This window comes from Monodon monoceros, unplaced genomic scaffold (genome assembly GCF_005190385.1).
Source record: "Monodon monoceros isolate NGI ecotype Baffin Bay Population unplaced genomic scaffold, NGI_Narwhal_1 Super_Scaffold_4, whole genome shotgun sequence".
Lineage (NCBI taxonomy): Eukaryota > Metazoa > Chordata > Mammalia > Artiodactyla > Monodontidae > Monodon > Monodon monoceros.
Window position 1 is genome coordinate 56,255,232 of NW_021703781.1, and position 24,197 is coordinate 56,279,428.

At 40.5% G+C, this 24,197-nt stretch overlaps 1 protein-coding gene across 8 annotated transcripts in view; it reads left to right on the plus strand.

Moving 5' to 3' along the window:
• The window catches only part of GBF1 (golgi brefeldin A resistant guanine nucleotide exchange factor 1), a 121,239-nt gene that overhangs the window by 51,981 nt on the left and 45,061 nt on the right, over nt 1-24,197 (plus strand). Inside the window, exon 1 of one of the 8 annotated variants that reach the window (XM_029201236.1) lies at nt 3,964-4,258. The exons of the other annotated variants lie outside the window; for them this stretch is intronic. The gene's annotated coding sequence lies outside the window, so the exon portion shown is untranslated. Of the gene's footprint in view, nt 1-3,963; nt 4,259-24,197 lie in introns of those variants that run through there. 8 annotated transcript variants of the gene reach the window in all.

Below are 24,197 nucleotides of genomic sequence, written 5' to 3' on the forward strand. Positions count from 1 at the left end.
ATTATTAGTATTGAGGTTGAGAAATCCTGGTGTAAAAATTACACCTATGTTTTCTTCTAAGAGTTTTATAATTTTAGCTTTTACATTTAGGTCTTTGATCCATTTTGAGTTAATTTTTGTATATGGTATAAGGTAGGGGTCCAACTTCATTCTTTTGCGTGTGGATATCTAGTTGTCTCAGCATCATTTGTTAAAAAGACTGTTCTTTACCCATTGAATGGTCTTGGCATCCTTGTCAAAATCAATTGACCAGCGCTTCCCTGGTGGCGCAGTGGTTAGAATCCGCCTGCCAATGCAGGGTACACGGGTTTGAGCCCTGGTCCGGGAAGATCACACATGCCGTGGAGCAACTAAGCCTGTGTGCCACAACTACTGAGCTGCGCTCTAGAGCCTGTGAGCCACAACTACTGAAGCCTGCGTGCTTAGAGCCAGTGCTTCACAACAAGAGAAGCCACCACAATGAGAAGCCTGCGCACCACAACGAAGAGTAGCCCCCACTCGCCACAACTAGAGAAAGCCCACGTGCAGCAATAAAGACCCAATGCAGCCAAAAATAAATAAATAAAATTATTTTTTAAAAAAATCAATTGACCATACAAATCTATGGAGATAGTAAAATGATCAGGAATTGCCAGGAGTTAGGGAGGAGGAAGGGATGAGTAATACGTGGTGCACAGACGATTTTAAGGGCAGTGAAACTACTCTATGTTACTATAATGGTGGATACATGTCATTATACATTTGTCATAACTCATAGAAGGTACAACACCAAGAGTGAACCCTAATGTAAAACATGGACTTTGGTTGATAATGATGTGTCATTGCAGTTTCATCAGTTGTAACAAATGCACCAATCTGGTGGGGGATGTTGATTGTGGGGGAGGCTCTGAATGAGCAGGGCAGGGGATATATGGGAACTCTCGACTTCCTTCTCAGTTTTGCTGCAAACCTAAAACTGCTCTTAAAAATAAAGTCTCATTTAAAAAAAAATCAATTGACCATAAATGACCCTGGTGTAAAATGACTGATATCTGTACAGATTTCTCCTAGAAAAGCCTTACATAGCTTCCCTGAGGTCTTAGATAGTCTTGATGACTTCAAGACTTCAGAATAACGCAGGATGTTTCCATATGAACGTTGCTATACTTGAGTGAGAACGGACACCATTGTTGTGGTGTCGCTAAGCCTCCTCCTGTCATATATTCAGGCAGCTCACACTGTGCAGCCGCAGCGTTCCCAGGCTAAGGTGTGGCATTAAAACTGTAGAGGACCCCAATGATCATTTAATCCAACTCTCTACCAAGTACTCGGAATTCTGTCAGTAATGTATTGTTGTTTATGATACATTTTAATAGGCAGGGTGAGTACCCTTTCAGGACCTAGTTTTTTCAAAAATTTTCTTAGCTATTATTATCTGAATGCTTTATATACATTATTTCATTTAATTCTCAAACTGAGCCTATGAGGTAAGGTTTTTTTTTATTTTAAATTTTATTTATTTTTGGCTGTGTTGGTCTTTGTTGGTGCACATGGGCTTTCTCTAGTTGTGGCGAGCGGGGGTACTCATCTTTGTGGTGTGAGGGCTTCTCATTCCGGTAGCTTCTCTTGTCGTGGAGCATGGGCTCTAGGTGCGTGGGCTGAGTAGTTGTGGCTCACAGGCTCTAGAGCGCAGGCGCAGTAGTTGTGGCGCACGGGCTTACTTGCTCCGTGGCATGTGGGATCTTCCCAGACCAGGGCTTGAACCCATGTCCCCTGCATTGGCAGGCGGATTCTTAACCACTACGCCACTAGGGAAGTCCAAGGTAAGGTTTTTAAAATCTCCATTTTACAGATGTGGAAACTGAGGCTTAGAGAAGTTTGCCATGGTTGCACCAGAGCTGAAATTTGAATCTAAGTCTTTTTGATTCCAAAGCTACTGTCTTTAGAAAGCATATAATGAGGTTTCCATCTTCACATAAAATTGAGTTCTAATAGGAATAATAACTATAAAAATGTATTCAAACAGAAAAATGGTACATGAGACTTAAGTTTAAGCCAATATATACTTAGGGGGAAATCTAAACTATATTTAAGATTCATTGACCTTTTGTAGTCTGTATTCTGACCCAGAAAGGGAATGTAGACTGCTTTCTGAATACATTGGCTTCTTATTTGCTCCATAGCCAAAGTGGTCCTTACAATGGTGGGCCTCATCCTGCAGGATTTTAAAAACAAAATTTTAGCATGCCAACACCTTGAATATCATTTGTGGTTCTAGTTGCAGCATCTAAGAAATATATATATATATATATATGAAAAAATATTCAGAGAAGGGTAAAATATAATGAAGAAAGGACTTCCAGATCTTGGAATATTAGAATTCAGGAACATAATCTTCAACTTAGAATTAGGTGTAAGAGAAAGTTCTACCTTATGTGGTTGTTAGTAAATTTATAAAGTTTTATACAAGAAGTTGATTCAAGAAGGATTGAGATCAGACATTCTGATCTGGGGTCTAGGAATGGGATTCAGGAGATTAATAGAACTCCTGAAATTATATGCAGACTTGTGTGTGTGTGCACGCACACACACACACACTTTTCTGGGGAGAAGATTGATATCTCATCAGAATCTCAAAGTGAGCTATTACATTCTAAATCTCCATGAACTTGGGCAAGTAACTTTAACTTTCTGTGCTTCATTTTCTTTCACGTGTAAGATGATGGAACTGTCCTGTGATCACTAGTTTCCTTCCAACTCTGGTGTTAAGACTTCCTTTTCTCTATGAGTTTGCATTCTTGGTTCCACATGCCTAAGGAAGTGTTAGCTTTTAAACTTGGTCACCTTGGTGAAATAATATTAAGAGGTACCACTGTACTTCTAATTCTAGCCAATATTTGTCTCCTAGCTGTAGAAGTCGAAGTCCTTTCAACTGTTTCTCTCCTAAAGAGTCATTTTGCTATATATATATATTTTTGCGTTACGCGGGCTTCTCACTGCTGTGGCCTCTCCCGTTGCGGAGCACAGGCTCTGGACGCGCAGGCTCGGCGGCCATAGCTCACGGGCCCAGCAGCTCCGCGGCATGTGGGATCTTCCCGGACCGTGGCACGAACCCGTGTCCCCTGCATCGGCAGGTGGACTCTCAACCACTGCGCCACCAGGGAGGCCCTCACTATATTTTTATTGAATGTCTTCTGTATGCCAGACACTTTTGGGTACTTTGTGGAATACAAAAATAACCACATTTTATGAGTTTCACATACTGTTCTGGACAGGTTAAGAGCATTCCTGCCAGAAGGATGGAGGTAGGACAATCCAGGGTTTGGGGAAGAGCAAGGAATCCAGTGGGAGAGAAGGATGATAGGTAGGTAGGATTCATGTTATGGAGGGCCTTAACTGCCAACTGAGGAAAGCCACTAGGTATAGTGAAAAGAGACCTAACTGGAAATCTGAATACTTGAGATATAGACTGGGCTTTGTCATAATTGTGTGTGATCTTGGGTAAGTGACTTAATCTCTCTTGACTTCACTTTCTTTACACATACACACACACAATGCGATAGGAAATGGGCTGGATGAGTGCTTGTTTCCTTATAGTTCTAAAATTCTGTGATTCTCCTTAATTCAGTTAGAAGTGGGAAATCGCTGAAGGTTTCTGAGCACAGTTCTTTCGTCAGCAGAATTACTGCTGTTTTGTGGCTTGGATACTCCTATTTATTAATGCTGCTTCTTCACCCTTATGTGATTGCTCTAGAGGGACTGTCACTTTAGATAATTCTTCATGTAATCAAGTTGACCATCATTATCATTATTAGGTTATATTATCAAGAACATGGGAACTGGGGCTTCCTGGTGGTGCAGTGGTTAAGAATCTGCCTGCCAATGCAAGGGACACGAGTTCGAGCCCTGCCCCGGGAAGATCCCACATGCCGCGGAGCAGCTAAGCCCGTGTGCCACACACAACTACTGAGCCTGCGTTCAAGAGCCCGCAAGCCACAACTACTGAGCCCACGTGCCACAACTACTGAAGCCCGCGCGCCTAGAGCCTGTGTTCCGCGACAAGAGAAGCCACCTCAATGAGAAGCCCACACACCGCAACTAGAGAAAGCTGGTGCACAGCAATGACAACCCAACACAGCCAAAAATAAAAAAAATAAAAAAAGAACATGGGAACTACTAGGTGTCTGTTCGTGAATCAGATCTGAAGCTAGTCTTGTTTCCTCATGTTGTCAGTTACTGACCTGAGAGTTGGATCATGTGTCCAGAGTGTGGGCAACAGGTAAGTGCTGACATTTTGATGGCCACATCATATGTCAGGGATCTGTGAGAGGGCCTGTAATGACCATGGCAAGCCAGCCAACAATCTCCTTGCCATGGACAAATGGGAGAAGTTACTAAGTTTAGCTGACATTAAGCTGTAAATTATTTGAAAGGTAGAAAAGGATTCTATTCAGAGGCTATCTAGAATTTCCATTTACTAATCAGGTCTGTGTCTGTAGGGGCTTCCATCCCAGGAAAAGTATTGCTTTCTTGTTCCTCTTTCCCCACACTTTGTCCCTTTTATATTGGGAAGATAATTTGCAGCTCTTATTGGGACCTGACACTTCAGTGCTTCCTGCTATTCTTAGATTCCAAGGGCCTCAGGATGATAAAATCAGAGGTTGGAACTGCTGGTTAAAAATCGGAATATGAGCTTAGTTGGAGTTGAGTTTTATCCAGAGAATAATAGAGACATGCATGAAATAACAGTAAACTGATTTTTGAGAGGAATATTTCTAGCGATATTTACAAATCACCAAACCTGGCAAATAAAAAAGTCTCTATAAAAACTTGTATAAATCAATAAGAAAAAGGCAGATTTTGCAACAGAAAAATGGGCTAAAGACTTGAACAGACACCTCACAAAAGAGGATATCTCAGTAATCAGTAAACAAAAATAGGTGTTCATTAGTCATTAGAGGAATTCAAAGGCACTATGGAATACTACTACACATAGAGCAGAACGACTAAAATGAATTGGTATGGCAATACTCTGTGAGCCAGCAATTTCTTATCTAGAGATATACCCAGTAGAAATTCATACATATGTTCACCAAAAGATGTATACAGGAATGTTTATAGCAGCACTGTTCATAGAAGGCAAAAAAAGGGGGAGGGCCTCCCTGGTGGCGCAGTGGTTGAGAGTCCGCCTGCCAATGCAGGGGACACGGGTTTGTGCCCCGGTCCGGGAAGAGCCCACATGCCGCGGAGCGGCTGGGCCCGTGAGCCATGGCCGCTGAGCCTGCGCGTCCGGAGCCTGTGCTCCACAACGGGAGAGGCCACAGCAGTGAGAGGCGCACGTACCACCAAAAAAATAAGGGGGGGGGGGAACTACCCAAATGTCTGTAATAAATAAAATGGATAAGTAAAATGTGGTATAGTCTCACAATGAAATATTATACGACAAGGAGAATTAGTGAAGTACAGCATATGGCAACATAGATTAATTTTTCCTTGAGCAAAAGAAGCCAAACACAAAGGAGTTCATACTACATGTTACCACAAGCTTTGCATTGATTGTGCAGAGCAAATCAGTGGTATTAGACTTCAAGATAATGGTTACCTTTGGAGTCGTAACTGGAAGAAGTCATGATAGTGACTTCTGCATCCTGGTAATGTTCATGTCTTGATCTGGGTGCTGGTTATTTGGGTGATTAAGTTTGTGAAAATTCATTGAGCTTAATGATGTTATGTGCTTTAATTTAAAAGTTTCCTAAAAGGGGAGGGAGAGCTTAAGTTTGTAGATGTTGAGCAGTCAGCCAGGCTCACTCACTACCTAAATAACTTGCTGTTACAAATTACTTAGAGCAGGATTCAAACTTTTGTCTCAGAAAAGTTATTAATTATGGTTTGTCTTGGATCTTTAGAGTCATTTTAAAATAGTTGAGATAGTAAATGTTAAATTTATGGATGCAAGGGTATATTCTCTTTTGGTCGTCAATATTAATAAGATGGCCTTTGGGGAAATGAGTGTAATATAACTAAAATGAAATGGCAAGAAGAGGTCTACTCTTTCCCCTTATAATACTGAATTTTCCCCTTGTCAGAGTTAGTCTCCAGAAGTTGTAAGTGTGAAGCTTACTCTTTCTCTCTGGTTGCTCAGTTTGTGAAATTTCTTACTTTTGCCTCAGTATCTTCATTTGTAAGTAAGATATTGCTTATCTACCTTCCATGGCTGATAAGCATATCTTGTCTACTATATCTGTTCAGATTAGGCTCCTTTTTTGTTTTTTCTTTTTTTGAGAATTTTTGGTCTTTCTAGTTATGATTTTTGTGTGTTCTTGTTTGTGGATCTGGAACTTGATTCATTATTAGTTGTGGAATGAAAGGCAAGACATATTTTGTTCTCCTGAATTTTCTCCCTATTCTAGATCTGCTGTCATCAGGCTTTAATCAGAAGCTAATTTAGTGATGCTGAGTTAGTCCTAGAAATTGTCTTCAATTCTGGTTTCAATTTATTCTGAGTTTCTGGGTTATCAAAAAAATCTCATTTTATGATTCTTGGTTTACATATGTATAACTTAAGAAAATATGACCACCTGTATTTTAAATATATATAGGCTTCATGTCTTCTGTTGGGCTTAAAGAGCTGTGTTGGATACTGTGGAATTGGAAATAGGCCATATGGATAGTTGTGGGATTTAGGTGGATTTATAGTTGGTAGAAGTGGTGAATTGGAAAAGTGGTAAGGTGCACTTGTTTCTCATTCAGGAGTAGTCTTCTGATTGTTTGATGTCAGTAGGTCAAAAACGCAGAAGCATCTTGACAGTTGAAAAAGTTGTGCTTTGTGTTCTGTTGACCAAGAGGAGGTTATATTTTCAAACTAGCTTCCTGAGATGAAATTGAACTTGTATATCTGCCCTGCTTATTCTTCTTAGCCCTGATTTTAGCTTTTCAAATCTTTCCTATTAAATAAGATATGTTATATTAGCATTAAATATTTCAGAGTTTGCTATGCCTATATTGGTTGAGATTCTATTAATCTGTGTTAGATTTCTGGTTTCTGTTAGGTACCTCATTTCTATTACTGGCATCCCCTAGAATAGAGGCATGTGTACATGCTTGTATTCTGATGATTATAAACACTAAGGTTTTTTTTCTGGGCCTGTTAGAAAATTTTGCAGCAGCATTAACCTAGGAGAGATTTTGGGATTTGCAGGTAACTATGAGGGGTTGGTCAGTTTGTGGCTTCTACACCAAGACTGGTCTTTATCAGCCCTAAGCCACAGGGGTTTGAGCGGGGTTGAGGAAGGGGTTGATTTTCTATTTATTAGAGGTGACATGAGCAGTGGGGCAGCGGCAAAGAGGCCATGTTGCTCTTGCTAAATATACATCCCTGACAGTTGGATAATAGGTTCCAGGAAGTTCACTGGAAAATTAAAACAAAGCAACATTTATAGCTGATTGAACTTGAAAAGCCATTTTGGTGTTGAATGGCAAATATGTAGACTTCAGCATTCCTGGAGCCTGATGCATCCCACTGGATGGCCCTGTTCCTGTGTACATGATGGCCTGGGGATTCAGCATTGTGCAGGGTGCTCTCCTTTAGAGAGTGCTTTGAGGAAAGAAAGTTTCCTGGTGCTTATAGAAGTCTCCTTCCCACAGACTTATGTAACATAGGTTCCTTATGTCTGGGGAGCATCTTTCCTCTGATGATTTGAGGACTTATTTGTTAGAAGGACAGGAATGTCTGGCAAGAGACAGAGGAGCTCTTAAGTGCTATAAATACTCCTGGTCACTCTGTATTGGGGCTGAAGCTCTAAGCAGATTGGTGTGGTGTATACACGTGATCTTAGCATGGTACCACTTCTGATTAATGTCCTTAGTTGTCTTAAGGCCACTTACTTGAGCCTTAATTTGGGCTGACTTAGCTATGAAGAAAGGGTTTTGTACTCCATGTGTGGGGTGGTTAATTTTTTTAGAACCAGGAGAGGGGCTGTAAGGGATAGGAAGATGAAGAAATGGTACAGGGAATATAGGTGGAGAGAGAGAATTGAGCCTTTTGCAACTATCAAGAAAAGTTGCTGCACATACCCATCTTTTTCTCCAGGATGATCTCATGCTGATCTTCCTTTGTGTCTATCTTGTGGAGAACAAAACTTGGATGTCTGATGAAAGCTTATAAACTTTGGTTTGGTAAGAGTGATGAGAAAGTCCCTGTCACTTTACTCCATCAGTCCATTGGGAACTTTATGCTAACCAGCCTGGCTGTCAGGAAAACATGAATTGTGGATATGGGCATAATTTTCTCTTGTTCTCACTCAAGTGAACTAGTTGCCTTTGCTGGCTGTAGAATCAGCCATTCCTGTGCCTTGTGCATTTCCCCAAAGTTGAACTACTCTGGTAGAACTGAGAATTTATAGGTTCCCTAGCTTATCAGGGCATTTTCCCAACAAATGAGAGTTCTCTTCCCTTCCATCTTAACTGGAAAACAGAGACCTAGCCTTAACAATTCCCTCAGGTCCTCCTTTACTGAATGAAGAGCTTGAGTGGGCCCCGTTTTAGACATATCTCCTATAAGAATGGTGGAATGTTTACAAACTTAGAAAATGCTAAATCTCTCACTGCCCCCACACTGCTGTGGGGTTGAGGCATAATGCACTTAATGGATCTTTTCCCTTCCCAACTGCAACCATGTCAGCTCTATGCTTATGTTGCTTAGCAAAACATTTATAAACTTTGGATAACCTGGCACCAGGCCCTCGGTTCACTTTTATTTTAATGCTTTTGAAGTTTAGCTTTTAGTTCAGTAACCTTTGTTGGTGCCTAACTATTCTAGTTAGCAGTCTCATCCATTACAGGGGAATCTTGGCAGCTGATCCATTGTTGTCTATGCAGTTTAAAGGGTCTTTAGTTGGAGTAAACCCATGCTTTTGGTGTTCCCAAACTGTGAAACTGTGATGCTGCAAGGTAGAAACAGCTGTTTCAGTTTGTCTTCTTCAGCAGAAACAACTCTGCTCATGAAATTTGCCTCCAGGTGTTTTCCTCAAGTGCCTGTAGAATCACTGAGGAAGAAACAGGTTTCCAGTGAATTGGATTTAATTGTGGCCTGTTGCTTTCTCTGTCTGCATCTCACATTGGCACCATTAGTTTGCTTTCTAAGCTACTTAAAGCAAAGATGTGCCTTGTCTTGTAGAGATCTGAGGTTTGCCTAGGCTCATCTTCGTGGTCTCCTAGTGGTGAAATTAGGATCAAGGCACAAGAAAATGCTGGTTCCTATGGTGTTTTGTGGATATAGTTCCTCCTAGTGAGTGCTTACTTTGGCAGGACCAAGAAAGTAGTTCTGAATGTGCACTCCAGAGTCCCATGCAAGGGTAGCAATACTGTGGGGGCTAATGAAGAGGAATTGTGCTGCTGGGCAAAGAAAAAATTTCATGACTTGAAAGCAGGCTCTTTGTATTGTGGAGGCCAGGTTATGTTCCCAACTTCAGGGAAGTGACACTACAACAAGAAGCTTCATGTTCTTCTGAGTACAGACAAGTCCAAACTGCAGTTAGTACTTTTCTTTTCCTGAAATAAGGAAGTGATTTACGAGGTGTGGGCCCTTATGTGAAAGAAAACAAAACCGGCTGCTGTGTGGGCCTGTAAAATTCTTGTGCCATCTCGGTGGTGTAGGTTACAGGAGGAGAAGATGGAGTGGGCTGGCTGGCCCTCCCTTGCTGGGGCTCAGCTGCCCCAAATACTTGTGATATTGTGGGTTATTTATGAGCTCTTCTGGGCTGGGATTCACTACCCCACACCCTGGTAGGTGAAGATTTGCAGGCAGAATGTAGAAGCCCTCATTAATCTTCCTGGTCTTGCTGAGGATTTCTTGCCGGCCGGAGCTCCTGTTGGTCAACGGACTGGCCTTCCCACTGAACTGCAGTGGCTCAGATTAATATTAATCCCTTTAATGCTGCAGTTCATGATATAGTCATTAGGTGACTTGGAACTAATCCTGTCCACCTAACTACTGTGATTTATTAAATACACATGGAGATCGAGTCTGAATACAGCCAGGCAGAATCAGCAGCGAATAAATACCTCTGTGTATCTGTATTAATGCTGGTTGATTGGGACACAATTGCAGGCTGGGCTGGGGAGAAACAGAAGCAAAAGGAGGCTGAGCTCTCTAATCAACAGCACTTGCCCACCCCTAACCTTCAATTTAAGTGACAGAAACTCTAAAGATATAGGCCCAAACTAAGGAGGAAGAAGTCCCTTAAACATGTCAGTTATTTTATTGACTTTCCTCCTATACTTTTTCTTCCTTTAAGTTTTTTTTTTTTTTTTTTTTTGCGGTACGCGGGCCTCTCACTGCTGCGGCCTCCCCCGACGCGGAGCACAGGCTCCGGACGCTCAGGCCCAGCGGCCATGGCCCACGGGCCCAGCCGCTCTGCGGCACGTGGGATCCTCCCGGACCAGGGCATGAACCCGCGGACCCTCAACCACTGTGCCACCAGGGAAGCCCTTCCTTTAAGTTTTAAGAGTAATTATTCAGATAAAACTTTCTCTATGACTTAACTTGCTTAGATTCTTTGAGTTCTTAATTATTAGACACCCTAGGCAGGGCACTGGGTGCACTGACGCATCTTTCTCTCCTGGCTTCAGGGCTTACATTTTTCTTTTTGAAAGGGGCAAGGAGGTGGAGCAGCCACACCTGCCAGATAACAGTTCTCTTCTTTTATATCCTAGCCCAAGTTAGCAGAAGCATAATTTCTTCTGTACATAATTGAAGTTTATCATTTTCCTTTCTCAAACCTCCTTTTCTTCCCCCCTTTGCTCTTTTAGCAGAGATGGCATTAATATGAAAAACATCTACCTAGCTGGCTTCGTTTAATCAGGCAAGTCTGACATTTGTGAAACCTCTCATTAACATTTTCCCCAAAGAGCACAAAATGGCTTCTCTCCCATCTCCCCTCCCAGTACAGCCACCTCAAAGTTTAAGCTGCTTTCCACCTCCATTGGCAGGCTGTTCTCAGAGATGTTACTTCTCTAAACTCTCACTTTTGGCCATCAGCCACTGGTCACATACGGGGGGACCTTCTGTTCCAGGTGCTGCCCTAGTCCTTGTAAACATTACTTTTCACCAGTTTTTCCTGGAAATGACAAGAAATCTTTGATAGGAAAATTGGGATATGGAGTTCATTAGTACTTCCCCATGACCTTTTTCAACTAAATCAAAAACATTGGTTGAGCACTACGTTCATGAACCCTTTCTGCCTTCCAGGAGCTTACAGACTACCATTAGCTATTCCATAAGCTGGAATATGGTATACTAAAGCAACAGCACTCTAGAAGTACCAAGAAGGAAGAGATTAAATTCTGATAGCAAGAAATTAAGGATAGTTATTTTTGCTGAAATCAAGAAAGTACTGAGAGAGCCAGGCCTAAACTCTTGGGAAGATCTTGGTTTTGTTACTGCCATCAAAGTGGAGACCTGTATACCCTGAGTCAATGGATAAGAACTAACCCAGAATATGAATCTTGACACATCATGGTGGCAGTAATGCTTCCTACTTTTATTGCAAGTTGGGCAGTGGTAATCCTCTTTATTGTTTGTACTCAGTTTTCTTTGCCATTCCCTTTATCTACTTTATTTCAAAGTGACATACCAATTCATATCCAAATGAGGACAATAGTCTCTTGTCAGTTAGCTCTATGTTTAGATCACACTCATTTTTTAAAAAAAATAAATTTATTTATTTATTTTGGCTGCGTTGGGTTTTCATTGCTGGGCATGGGCTTTTTCTTGTTGTGGCGAGCAGGGGCCACTTTTCGTTGCAGTGTGCAGGCTTCTCATTGCGGTGGCTTCTCTTGTTGTGGAGCATGGGCCCTAGGCACGCAGGCTTCAGTAGTTGTGGCACGGAGGCTCAGTAGTTGTAGCTTGCGGGCTCTAGAGCGCAGGGTCAGTAGTTTTGACACATGGGCTTAGTTGCTCCACAGCATGTGGGATCTTCCCAGACCAGGGCTCAAACCCATGTCCCCTGCATTGGCAGGCGGCTTCTTAACCACTGTGCCACCAGGGAAGTCCCTAGGTCATACTCTTGAGAGGCTCTACCTCTTTGTTTTTCGACTGAGTATAGTTTAGGTGAGGACACAGACTGCTTATATTTCTGGTAATTTCAGTTGTCCTCTTCCCCTTCCCCTTTCTTCATACTCTGTCTCATCCAGTATTAGTGACTATTCAACAAGCATTAGGAACAGAACCACCATTTAGGTCCTATGTGAGCTACAGATTTAAAACTGTACCTCAGTTAACAAGTAGGAACACTTGCCATGCCTGATAATTAGAAGTCATAGTCATTAAATTCAGAGCTGTATGGTCATTTTCATTTAGATAGATAGATAGACAGAAAAGCTAATAAGTTAAGACCTAGAAAATTTGAAGTTTGGCTATGATCATACAGCTAGTGTAGTCTATAGTCTGTAGTCTATAGTCTATAAGTCTATAGGTTATTAGTCTTTGTATCTCCAAAGTCTAACATAGGGCCAGGCCTGTGGGAGATGCAAACTAGTATTTATTGAAGGAGAGGGTGAGGGACTTGGGTCCAGAAAGACTAGTATTATTTCAGTGATCTTATAAGTGCCAAGTTTTTATGATTATTTTTAATTTTCTAAAAACAGAATATTATAGTAAAAAATAATTCTTAGGATACATGAACAACAAAATATTCATATTAAGTTTTGGGTAAGTGTCAGTTTCACTAAAACTTAGTGATAGTATTTCATTAGACTCCTGTGATTTAGGCTGCCTAGTTCTCCCTTTTTTTGAGCTAGCTTTAAAATTTTTTAAAAATAATATTCAATAATTATGTAATAATATACTATTCCATGTAGAAAACATTGGAAAATACAGGGGAATATGAGATGGAAATAAAAACCACCCATAGCCCAAAACCACCCATAGCCCAATCACCTAGAAATAACTTTTTTTTTTTTATGCACACACACATGCAGTAACACCCTTTAGCAAAATTCGAATCATATTCTATATATTTCTGCCTTTTCCTTTTTTCTGTTATCCTATATTATGGGCATTTTCCCACATTATTACACATTCTTCAAAAATAAGATCTAATGATATTCACTGTATGAATGTTTCAGAATTTTTATTTAAAGTTCACTGTCATTGGGAGACTTCCCTGGTAGCGCAGTGGTTAAGAATCCGCCTGCCAATGCAGGGGACACGGGTTCGAGCCCTGGTCCAGGAAGATCCCACATGCTGTGGAGCAACTAAGCCTGTGGGCCACAACTACTGAAGCCTGTGCTCCTAGAGCCCATGCTCCGTGATTAGAGAAGCCACCACAATGAGAAGCCTGTGCACCACAATGAAGAGGAGCACCCGCTCGCCACAACTAGAGAAGGCCTGCACGCAGCAGTGAGACCCAACGCAGCCAAAAATAAATAAATTTATTTAAAAAAAAAATGAAGTTCCCTGTCATTGGTTATTTAGACTATTTTCAGTTTTCAGTATTATAAGCAGTGTAGTATAAATTTCTTTGTGCAAAATTCTTGGCCTATCACTCTTATTTCCTTATAATAGATTTCCTTTATTATTTTTATTTCTATTTAGGTAACACATAGTTTTAGAAAGTCAAATAGTGGGAGTTCCCAGGTGGCATAGTGGTTAGGATTCCAGGCTTTCACTGCCGTGGCCTAGGTTCAGTTCCTGGTCGGGGAACTGAGATCCCACAAGCCGCCTGGCACAGCCAAAAAAGAAAAAAAAAAAAGTCAGTGCTGCAAGGCATATAACTCCCCCACACCAACAACTTTTAAGGTCCCCTCCCTAAATTATTTTAGCTGTTTGTTCAGGTATCTACTTTTATATTCCTAAGTAATATGCTGATACTATCTTTTTTAAAAAAATAGATTTTTAACATTTGAACCAATATCTGTTGACTTCCTACTCCTAGATGTAGAGATAACACTTTTGCAGTACTACTTGATACTCAATTTCCTTTCCTCCATCCTCCCAATATAGTTCTGTCTCCAATTGGTTAAATCAATATTCAGTCTTTACCTTATTAAGATATTAAGTATTATTCACTACCAAGTCAAGTATTACTCCCTTTTTGAAAAATATGCTCAGTTTTCTATGTTAGTATTACTATTTCTTCTCAAGCTCTACAGTACAGTTTTTAAAACTCTTTGAATACTATTTTCCCACATGATCAAACACACAGCTCTTCTACTCCATTTTTATCTCTTCCTAGAGAATCTTTCTCAGTGCCTGCTAGCCTCTTCTTCCGTTCTGCATTGGTTGCTCTCTAGGCATTAGGCACAACTGTCATCCTGGAACTTCTCTTCACTTTTCTCTGGACTCCTTTTTCCTGGATCTCATGTCCATTTCTTTTTTGGTTTACTTTCTCGTTTTGGTTTAAAAATTCTCCAAAGTCTCCTAGAAAAAGATAACTGGGATATAAACTTTTTTTAGACTGTATATCTGAAACTATTTATATTCTGTACTGACACTTGAGTGAAGGTCTGACAGGATATAGAATTCTAGTTTGGAAATTATTTTCTTTCAGAATATGGTGGCTTTGCTCCTTTTTTTCTATTTTTGGTTTTGTTTTTTTTTTTAATTGAAGTGTAGTTGCTTTACAGTGTTGTGTTAGTTTCTGCTGTACAACAAAGTGAGTCAGCTATATGTATACATATATCCCCTCCCTCTTGAACTTCCCTCCCACCGTACCCCCCCATCCCACCCATCCAGGTCATCACAGAGCACCAAGCTAAGCTGCCGGTGCTATACAGCAGGTTCCAACTAGGTATCAGTTTTACACACAGTAGTGTGTATATGAAATCCTAATCTCCCAATTCGTCCCACCCCCGCTTTCCCCCACCCCATGTCCACACGTCTCTTCTCTATGTCTGTGTCTCTATTCCTGCCCTGCAAATAGGTTCATCTGTAGCATTTTTCTAGATTCCACATATATGTGTTAATATACGATATTTTTTTCTTTCTGACTTACTTCACTCTGTATGACAGACTCTAGGTCCATCCACATCTCTACAAATGACCCAATTTCGTTCTTTTTTATGGCTGAGTAATATTCCATTGTATATATGTACCACATCTTTATCCGTTCATCTGTCAATGGACATTTAGGTTGCTTCCATGTCCTGGCTATTATAAATAGTGCTGCAGTGAACATTGGGGTACATGTAACTTTTTGAATTATGGTTTTCTCAGGGTATATGCCCAGTAGTGGGAGTGCTGGGTCATATGGTAGTTCTCTTTTTAGTTTTTTAAGGAACCTCCATACTGTTCTCTATAGTGGCTGTACCAATTTACATTCCCACCAACAGTGCAAGAGGGTTCCCTTTTCTCCACACTCTCTCCAGCATTTATTGTTAGCTTTTTTGATGATGGCCATTCTGACTGGTGTGAGGTGATACCTCATTTTGGTTTTGATTTGCATTTCTCTAATGATAGTGGTGTTGAGCATCTTTTCATGTGTTTGTTGGCCACCTGTATGTCTTCTTTGGAGAAATGTGTATTTAGATCTTCCACCCGTTTTTGATTGCGTTGTTTTTTTTTGATATTGAGGTGCCAGAGCTGTTTGTATATTTTGGAGGTTAATTCTTTGTCAGTTGCTTCGTTTGCAAATATTTTCTCCCATTCTGAGGGTTGTCTTTTCATCTTGTTCATGGTTTCCTTTGCTGTGCAAAAGCTTTTAAGTTTAATTAGGTCCATTTGTTTTTTTTTGTTTTTATTTTCATTACTTTAGGGGGTGAGTCAAAAAAGATCTTGCTGTGATTGATGTCAGAGTGTTCTTCCTTTGTTTTCCTCTAAGGGTTTTGTAGTGTTCAGTCTTACATTTAGGTCTTTAATCCATCTTGAGTTTATTTTTGTGTATGGTGTTAGGGAGTGTTCTAATTTCATTCTTTTACATGTAGCTGTCCAGTTTTCCCAGCACCACTTATTGAAGAGACTGTCTTTTCTCCATTGTGTATTCTTGCCTACTTTGTCACAGATTAGGTGACCATAGGTGCGTGGGTTTATCTCTGGGCTTTCTATCCTGTACCATTGATCTATATTTCTGTTTTTGTGCCAGTACCATACTGTCTTGATTACTGTAGCTTTGTAGTATAGCCTGAAGTCAGGGAGCCTGATTCCTCCATCTCCGTTTTTCTTTCTCAAGATTGATTGCCTATTAATGGTCTTTTGTGCTTCCAAGCAAATTGTAAATTTTTTTGTTCTAATTCTGTGAAAAATGTTATTGGTAATTTGATAGGGATTACATTGATAGGGATTACATTGCTTTGGGTAGTACAGTCATTTTCACAATATAGATTCTTCCAATCCAAGAACATGGTATATCTCTCCATCTGTTTGTGTCATCTTTGATTTCTTTCATCAGTGTCTTGTAGTTTTTGGAGTACAGGTCTTTTACCTCCTTAGGCAGGTTTATTCCTAGGTATTTTATTCTTTTTGTTGCAGTGGTGAATGGGATTGTTTCCTTAATTTCTTTCTGATCTTTCATTTTTAGAATATAGGGATGCAAGAGATTTCTGTGCATTAATTTTGTATACTGCAACTTTACCAAATTCATTGATTAGCTCTAGTAGTTTTCTGGTGGAATCTTTAGGATTTTCTATGTATAGTATCATGTCGTCTGCAGACAGTGACAGTTTTACTTCTTTTCCAGTTTGTATTCCTTTTATTTCTTTTTCTTCTCTGATTGCTGTGGCTAGGACTTCCAAAACTATGTTGAATAATAGTTCAACATAGAGAGAGAGACATCCTTGTCTTATTCCTGATCTTAGAGGAAATGCTTTCAGTTTTTCACCGTTGAGAATGATGTTTGCTGTGGTTTGTCATATATGGCCTTTATTATGTTGAGGTAGGTTCCCTCTATGCCCATATTCTGGAGAGTTTTTATCATAAATGGGTGTTCAATTTTGTCAAAAGCTTTTTCTGCATCTATTGAGGTGATCATATGTTTTTTATTCTTTAATTTGTTAATATGGTGTATCACATTGATATGCATATATTGAAGAATCCTTGCATCCCTGGGATAAATCCCACTTGATCGTGGTCTTTGATCCTTTTAATGTGTTCTTGGATTTGGTTTGCTAGCATTTTGTTGAGGATTTTTGCATCTACGTTCATCAGTGATATTGGCCTGTAATTTTCTTTTTTCTCTTTTTTTTTTTTTTTTTTTGTGACATCTTTGACTGCTTTTGGTATCAGGGTGATGGTGGCCTCATAGAATGTGTTTGGGAGTGTTGCTCCCTCTGCAGTTTTTTGGAAGAGTTTGACAAGGATAGGTGTTAGCTCTTCTCTAAATGTTTAATGGAATTTGCCTGTGAAGCCTTCTGGTCCTGGACTTTTGTTTGTTGGAAGATTTTTAATTACAATTTCATTACTTGTAATTGGTCTGTTTATATCTTCTATTTCTTCCTGGTTCAGTTTTGGAAGGTTGTACCTTTCTAAGAATTTGTCCATTTCTTCCAGGTTGTCCATTTTATTGGCATATAGTTGTTGTAGTAGTGTCTTATGGTCCTTCGTATTTCTGCAGTGTCAGTTGTAATTTCTTCTTTTTTCATTTCTAATTTTATTGATTTGAATCCTCCCTTTTTTTCTTTATGAGTCTGGCTAAAGTTTTATCAATTTTGTTTATCTTCTCAAAGAACCAACTTTTAGTTTATTGATCTTTGCTATTATTTTCTTTGTTTCTGTTTCATTTATTTCTGCTCTGATCTTTATGATTTCTTTCCTTCTTCTCATTTTGGGTTTGGCTTGTTCTTTTTTCTCTGGTTCCTTGAGGTATAAGGTTAGATTGTTTACTTGAGATTTTTCTTATTTCTTGAGGGGAGATTGAATTGCTTTAAACTTCCCTCTTAGAACTGCTTTTGCTGCATCTCATAGGTTTGCAGCAAAACCACCATAGGGTGGTGTGTTTTCATTGTCATTTGTTTCTATGTATTTTTTGATTTCCTCTTTGATTTCTTCAATGATCTCTTGGTTATTTAGTAACTTATTGTTTAGCCTCCATGTCTTTGTGTTTTTTACATTTTTTTTCCTGTATTGGTTTCTAATCTCATAGCATTGTGGTCAGAAAAGATGCTTGACATGATTTCAATTTTCTTTTATTTACTGAGGCTTGATTTGTGAACCAAGATGTGATCTGTCCTGGAGAATGTTCCGTGTGCACTTGAGAAGAAAGTGTGCTCTGCCACTTTCAGGTGGAATGTCCTATAAATATCAGTTAACTCTATCTGCTCTACTGTGTCATTTAAAGCTTGTGTTTCCTTGTTTATTTTCTGGCTGGATGATCTGTCCATTGGTGTAAGTGGGGTGTTAAAGTCCCCCACTATTATTATGTTACTGTTGGTTTCCCCTTTTATGGCTGTTAGCATTTGGTTTATGTATTGAGGTGCTCCTATGTTGGGTACATAAATATTTACAATTGTTATAGTTTCTTCTTGGATTGGTCCCTTGATCATGATGTAGTGTCTTTCCTTGTCTCTTGTAACATTCTTTATTTTAAAGTCTGTTTTATCTGATATGAGTATTGCTGCTCCAGCTTTCTTTTGATTTTCATTTGCATGGAATATCTTTTTCTATCCCCTTACTTTCAGTTTGTATGTGTCCCTAAGTCTGAAGTGGGTCTCTTTTTTTTTTTTTTTAATTTATTTATTTTTGGCTGTGTTGGGTCTTTGTTGCTGTGTGTGGGCTTTCTCTTGTTGCACTGAGTGGGGGCTACTCTTCATTGCGGTGCATGGGCTTCTCATTGCGGTGGCTTCTCTTGTCGCCTAGCACGGGCTCTAGGTGCACGGGCTTCAGTAGTTGCAGCATGTGGGCTCAGTAGTTGTGGCTCGTGGGCTCTAGAGCACAGGCCCTGCAGTTGCGGCACAAGGGCTTAGTTGCTCTGCGGCATGTGGGATCTTCCCGGACCAGGGCTCGAACCGGTGTCCCCTGCACTGGCAGGCGGATTCTCAACCCACTGCGCCAAGGGAAGCTGAAGTGGGTCTCTTGTAGACAGCATATATACTGGTCTTGTTTTCATATCCATTCAGCCAGTATATGTCTTTGGTTGGAGCATTTAATCCATTTACATTCAAGGTAATTATCAATATGTATGTTCCTATAACCACTCTCTTAATTGTTTTGGGTTTGTTTTTGTGGTTTTTTCTTCTCTTGTGTTTCCCACCTAGATAAGTTCCTTTAGCATTTGTTGTAAAGGTGGTTTGGTGGTGCTGAATTCTCTTCACTTTTGCTTGTCTGTAAAGCTTTTTATTTCTCCATTGAATCTGAATGAGATCCTTGCTGAGTAGAGTAATCTTTGTTGTAGGTTTTTCCCTTTCATCGCTTTAAATATATCCTGCCACTCCCTTCTGGCCTGCAGAGTTTCTGCTGAAAAATCAGCTGATAACCTTATGGGGATCCTCTTGTATGTTATTTGTTGCTTTTCCCTTGCTGCTTTTAATATTTTTTCTTTGAATTTAATTTTTGTTTGATTAATATGTGTCTCTGTGTGTTTCTCCTTGGTTTTATTCTATATGGGAGACTCTGTGCTTCCTGGACCTGGGTGGCTATTTCCTTTCCCATGTCAGGGAAGTTTTTGACCACGATCTCTTCAAATACTTTCTCAGGCCCTTTCTCTTTCTCTTCTTCTTCTGGGACTCCTATAATTCGAATGTTGGTGCGTTTAATGTTGTTCCAGAGGTCTCTGAGACTGTTGTCATTTCTTTTCATTCTTTTTTCTTTATTCTGCTCCTCAGCAGTTATTTCCACCATTGTATCTGCCAGCTCACTTATTCGTTCTTCTGCCTCATTTATTCTGCTTTTGATTTCTTCTAGTGTATTTTTCATTTCAGTTATTGCGTTGTTCATCACTGTTTGTTCTTTGGTTCTTCTAGGTCCTTGTTAAACATTTCTTGTATTTTCTTGCTCCATGCCTCCATTCTGTTTCCAAGGTTTTGGATCATCTTTACTATCATTACTCTGAATTCTTTTTCAGGTAGGTTGCCTATTTCCTCTTCATTTATTTGTAGGTTTTTACCTTGTGTCTGTAAGGTATTTTTTTTGTCATCTCATTGTTTTTGATGGGTGGGGCTGTGTTCCTATCTTGCTGGTTGTTTGGCCTGAGGCATCCAGCACTAGAGTTTGCAGGCATGAGGGGCTTCCCTGGTGGCACAGTGGTTGAGAGTCTGCCTGCCGATGCAGGGGACACGGGTTCGTGCCCCGGTCCAGGAAGATCCCACATGCTGTGGAGTGGCTAGGCCCGTGAGCCATGGCCGCTGAGCCTGCGCGTCCGGAGCCTGCGCGTCCGGAGCCTGTGCTCCGCAACGGGAGAGGCCACAACAGTGAGAGGCCCAGGTACCGCAAAAAAAAAAAAAAAAAAAAAAAAAAAAAATTCCCTGGGGCCTTAGGTTCTCTGTTAGTCCAGCAGTTTGGACTCAACACTCCCACCGCAGGAGCTCAGGCCTGATCCCTCGCCTGGGAACCAAGACCCCACAAGCCACACAGTATGGCAAAAAAAAAAAAAAAAAAAAAAAAGGCAACAAACAAAAAGGAGCAGAACAATAACAAAGAATAAAAAATAAAATAAGATTAGAAAAATAAAAAATATGTTAGAAAAAATAAAAATGAAATAACAACAAAGCAAAACAGAGCCACAACAGCAAAAAAAAAAAAAAAAAAGGCTGGAAAAGGCCCTGGCCTGGGGTTTTGTGGGGAGCTTAGACTTACGGCCCAGAGGGGGCCCCAGAAGGCAGAGTTCCAGGCCTGGGGTCCGAGCAGGATAGGAGGGATGCTGGTCTCATTCCCCTCTGATTCCCCGATCCCCTGAAGGTCTCTCCCTATCCCTGCTGATTCCCTCGCCATGAGTGGGCCCCTCTGAGCATGGGAGCTCCTCCTCTCCCCCGTTTGCCCCTCAGGGGCACCAGTCCCATCCTGCCTCCATGTTTCCTCCCCCCCTTCCCCCACAGCGTCCTACCCAGGCGTGTGGGGAATCCTCCCGTCCTCTTAGGTGTCCGAGGTCCCACTCCAGCACCTAGTAGGTGCCCTGGTTGCAAGGAGACACGAACTCCGTGTCCTTCTACTCCGCCATTTTGACTCCATCCCCGCTTTGCTTGTTTGTCTCCTCATTTCCAGTGTTGCTCTTGAGTAGTCTGATGCCATATTGATTCTCAGTCCTTTGTGTTTGAACTGGAACTTTTTTGCAATCTCTTTGTTCTAGTGTTCTAAAACACTTGATGTGGATGTCTTTCTATTCATTGTGCTAAGTTCTTAGTGAGGGTCCTTTTGATCTAGGAAAATCATATCATTTGGGAGATGATCTTATATTAGTTCTTCAGTGATTTCCTCTTCTTCCATTTTTTTCTGTTCTTCCCTCCTTTTTTCTCACCCTCCACCTGGTGCTTCCATTTCAGAGCTTGTTTCTCATTGGTGCTTCCCTCTAAAGGCACTTGGTATTCAGCCTTTTCAGCTCTACTTCCATTTCCTTTTCTTCTGCTAAGAATATGTTGATGAATCTTATAACTACTTACCTTTCCCTTCATATAAGGTCACTTTATTCTACCTATTACATGTTTCAGTTTTTATATTTAACTCTTGAACAGTCTTTAGCACCTGGCTTCATAATACTTATGCGAACCCTAATGTCTTTCTGTTCCGCTACACAGGAAACCCCATGAAGGTGTTTCTGTTATTTAGCCCAGTGACTGCCACACAGTTGGTGCTCATAAATATTTGTTCAGTGAATTAATTATTGTCTTCCTTTAATCAGATAGAATTTATTTTGTCAAGCGTCAGTACTCTCTGATAATTAACCATGTGTTACAGGACCATTTATTGAATATTCTTTTATCATATATCATGTACTACATATTGTCCTACCTATTCTTTTGCTAGTATTATATTTGCTTATATGTTATAGCTTTATAATTCACTTAAAAATGATACTGCATGTTTTCTGTCATTAGTTGTTTTAAAAAATATTCTGGCTATCCTTATCTGGTTATTCTTTCACGTGAAGTGCAGGGTCACTTAAGTTCTTTAAAAAATTCCCATTGGGATTTTGATTTAAAACTGTAAATTAATATGGGGAGGGACTTCCCTGGTGGCACAGTGGTTAAGAATCCACCTGCCAATGTAGGAGACACGGGTTCGAGCCCTGGTCCGGCAAGATCCCACATGCCACAGAACAACTAAGCCCGTGCACCATAACTACTGAGCCTGCGCTGTAGAGCTCGCGAGCCACAACTACTGAAGCCCACGCACCTAGAGCCCAAGCTCTACAACAAGAGAAGCCACTGCAATGCGAAGCCCGCCCACCACAACGAAGAGTAGCCTCCACTCGCTGCAACTAGAGAAAGCCCACACAGCAATGAAGACCCAATGCAGCCCAAAATAAATAAATAAATAAAATTTAAAAATAATAATAATAATATGGAGAGACTTGACATTTTTATAGTATATTTGGCCTCCCTATCCAGGAACATGTTTTGTCTTCCACATTTATTCAAGACTTCTTTTGTGACTCTAGTAAAATTTGTAGGTTCTTCTTTCCCCCATTTATGTAAATTTCTTAAGTTTATTCTTAGGTATTTTTTATTTTCAATTGCTAGTGGAATGAGATTTCCCCCCAGTATAAATTCCTTTTAGCTAAAACTGGATAGATTTTCCTTATTTCTGCAATACAGTTTATGTTATATACCCAGGACAAAAGAACTACTAGCTTCATTTTTAACAAAAGCCAGCTGTTTCAGTTATCTGTTGCTATATTACAGACCACTCCAAAACTTCATGGCTTAAAGCAACAACCATTTTATTATATCTCATAATTCCATGGGTTGACTAGGGCTCAGTTGGGCAGTTCTTCTAATGGTCTCACTTGGGGTCTCTCCTGAGGTTGCATCAGCTATGACTGTAGCTTGGATGTTTGGTGCCACGTGGCTTCTTTTGACATGATGCCTCAGTCTCCAGGGCTTTCCCTCATGACTTCTCTCTCTTTCAGAGTAGCTTAGACTTTGTACAATACATGGCAGTTCAGATCACCAAAATGGAAGAAATAGAAACTTCAAAGCCTTTTTAGTGCCTGGGCACAGAAGTCCCAGATTGTCACTTCCCCTGCATTGATTGAAGGGTAACAGACATAAGCTCTACCTCTTGATTGGAGGAAGGGCATGTGAGGGGTGGCATTGTATGGGACTATCTTTGGAGATTATCATAATGACATTTGTTCACTTGTCCTTACCTTTCTTTTCTTCCTTCTTTTATACCAAGTAGCTACCCTAGGCTCTTAACTTTCCCACAAGTATCTTATATCCAGTCAACTTCCAGTACCAAATAACTATACCCATTGTGATTTGGTACTGGAAGTAGGAATCTGGTTGAAGGGGGTAGCAGAGGGAAAAAAATTGTTTCCACCTTCCCATTTGCTCTCCTGGGTGAGGCATAACTCTCATGGACAGAAATTCAGTGTTCACTTGAGCATGAAATACCAGATAAGGGGACAGGTGTAAATTGGCCTTGTTCTCCTGAATTCTGCCTGCTCTTCAGGAAGAACAGCCTCCCCAGCAGAAGTCCAACCCCTTTCTTCATTATGGCCTATCATAAGAGCTCCCTCCTGTGCTAGTCCAAGTAGAAGTGAGAAAGTATTTTTCCTTTTCTTTTTTCACACAGTACTTCTTCCTACCCTGGGTTTACTAACCTCTGGCTTAAATATGCACCAAGCAAAGATGTATAGTCTTCCTCCCTTCCTCCCCCTCAGCTTAGTCTGAAGGAAGGCAGCAGGTGACAGAATGAATAAAGAATGGGGTCGGGGTGAGGAGGAAGGAATCTTTTCTCACACAGTATGGATGTTGCTCAACAGAACGGGTGTGAAATTTAGTCAGAGCCACAGCATGTGTTTCAATTTTCCAGGGTATTTCCTCTTCCTAACTGTAGGTTTAACCCTTTCTTCTGTATAGTGCCAAGGGCTATGTGAGATGTGTGAAATGTGTTACAAGAAGGAGAAAGTGATAGGGCCCCTTGGAGATGCAGGATCTCCAACTTATTTCCTGCCAAATGGTTGTGGAAAAAAGCATAACTTTTGGAGCTGAATAGACCTGGGTTCAAATCCCATCTCTACCATTGGGTTGTCTTGGCAGTTACTTGACCTGTTTGAACCTCCATTTCTCATCTGTAAAATGGAGATTAAAAACTTGTCTTACAGGGTTCTTGTGAGGATTAAACAAGATGA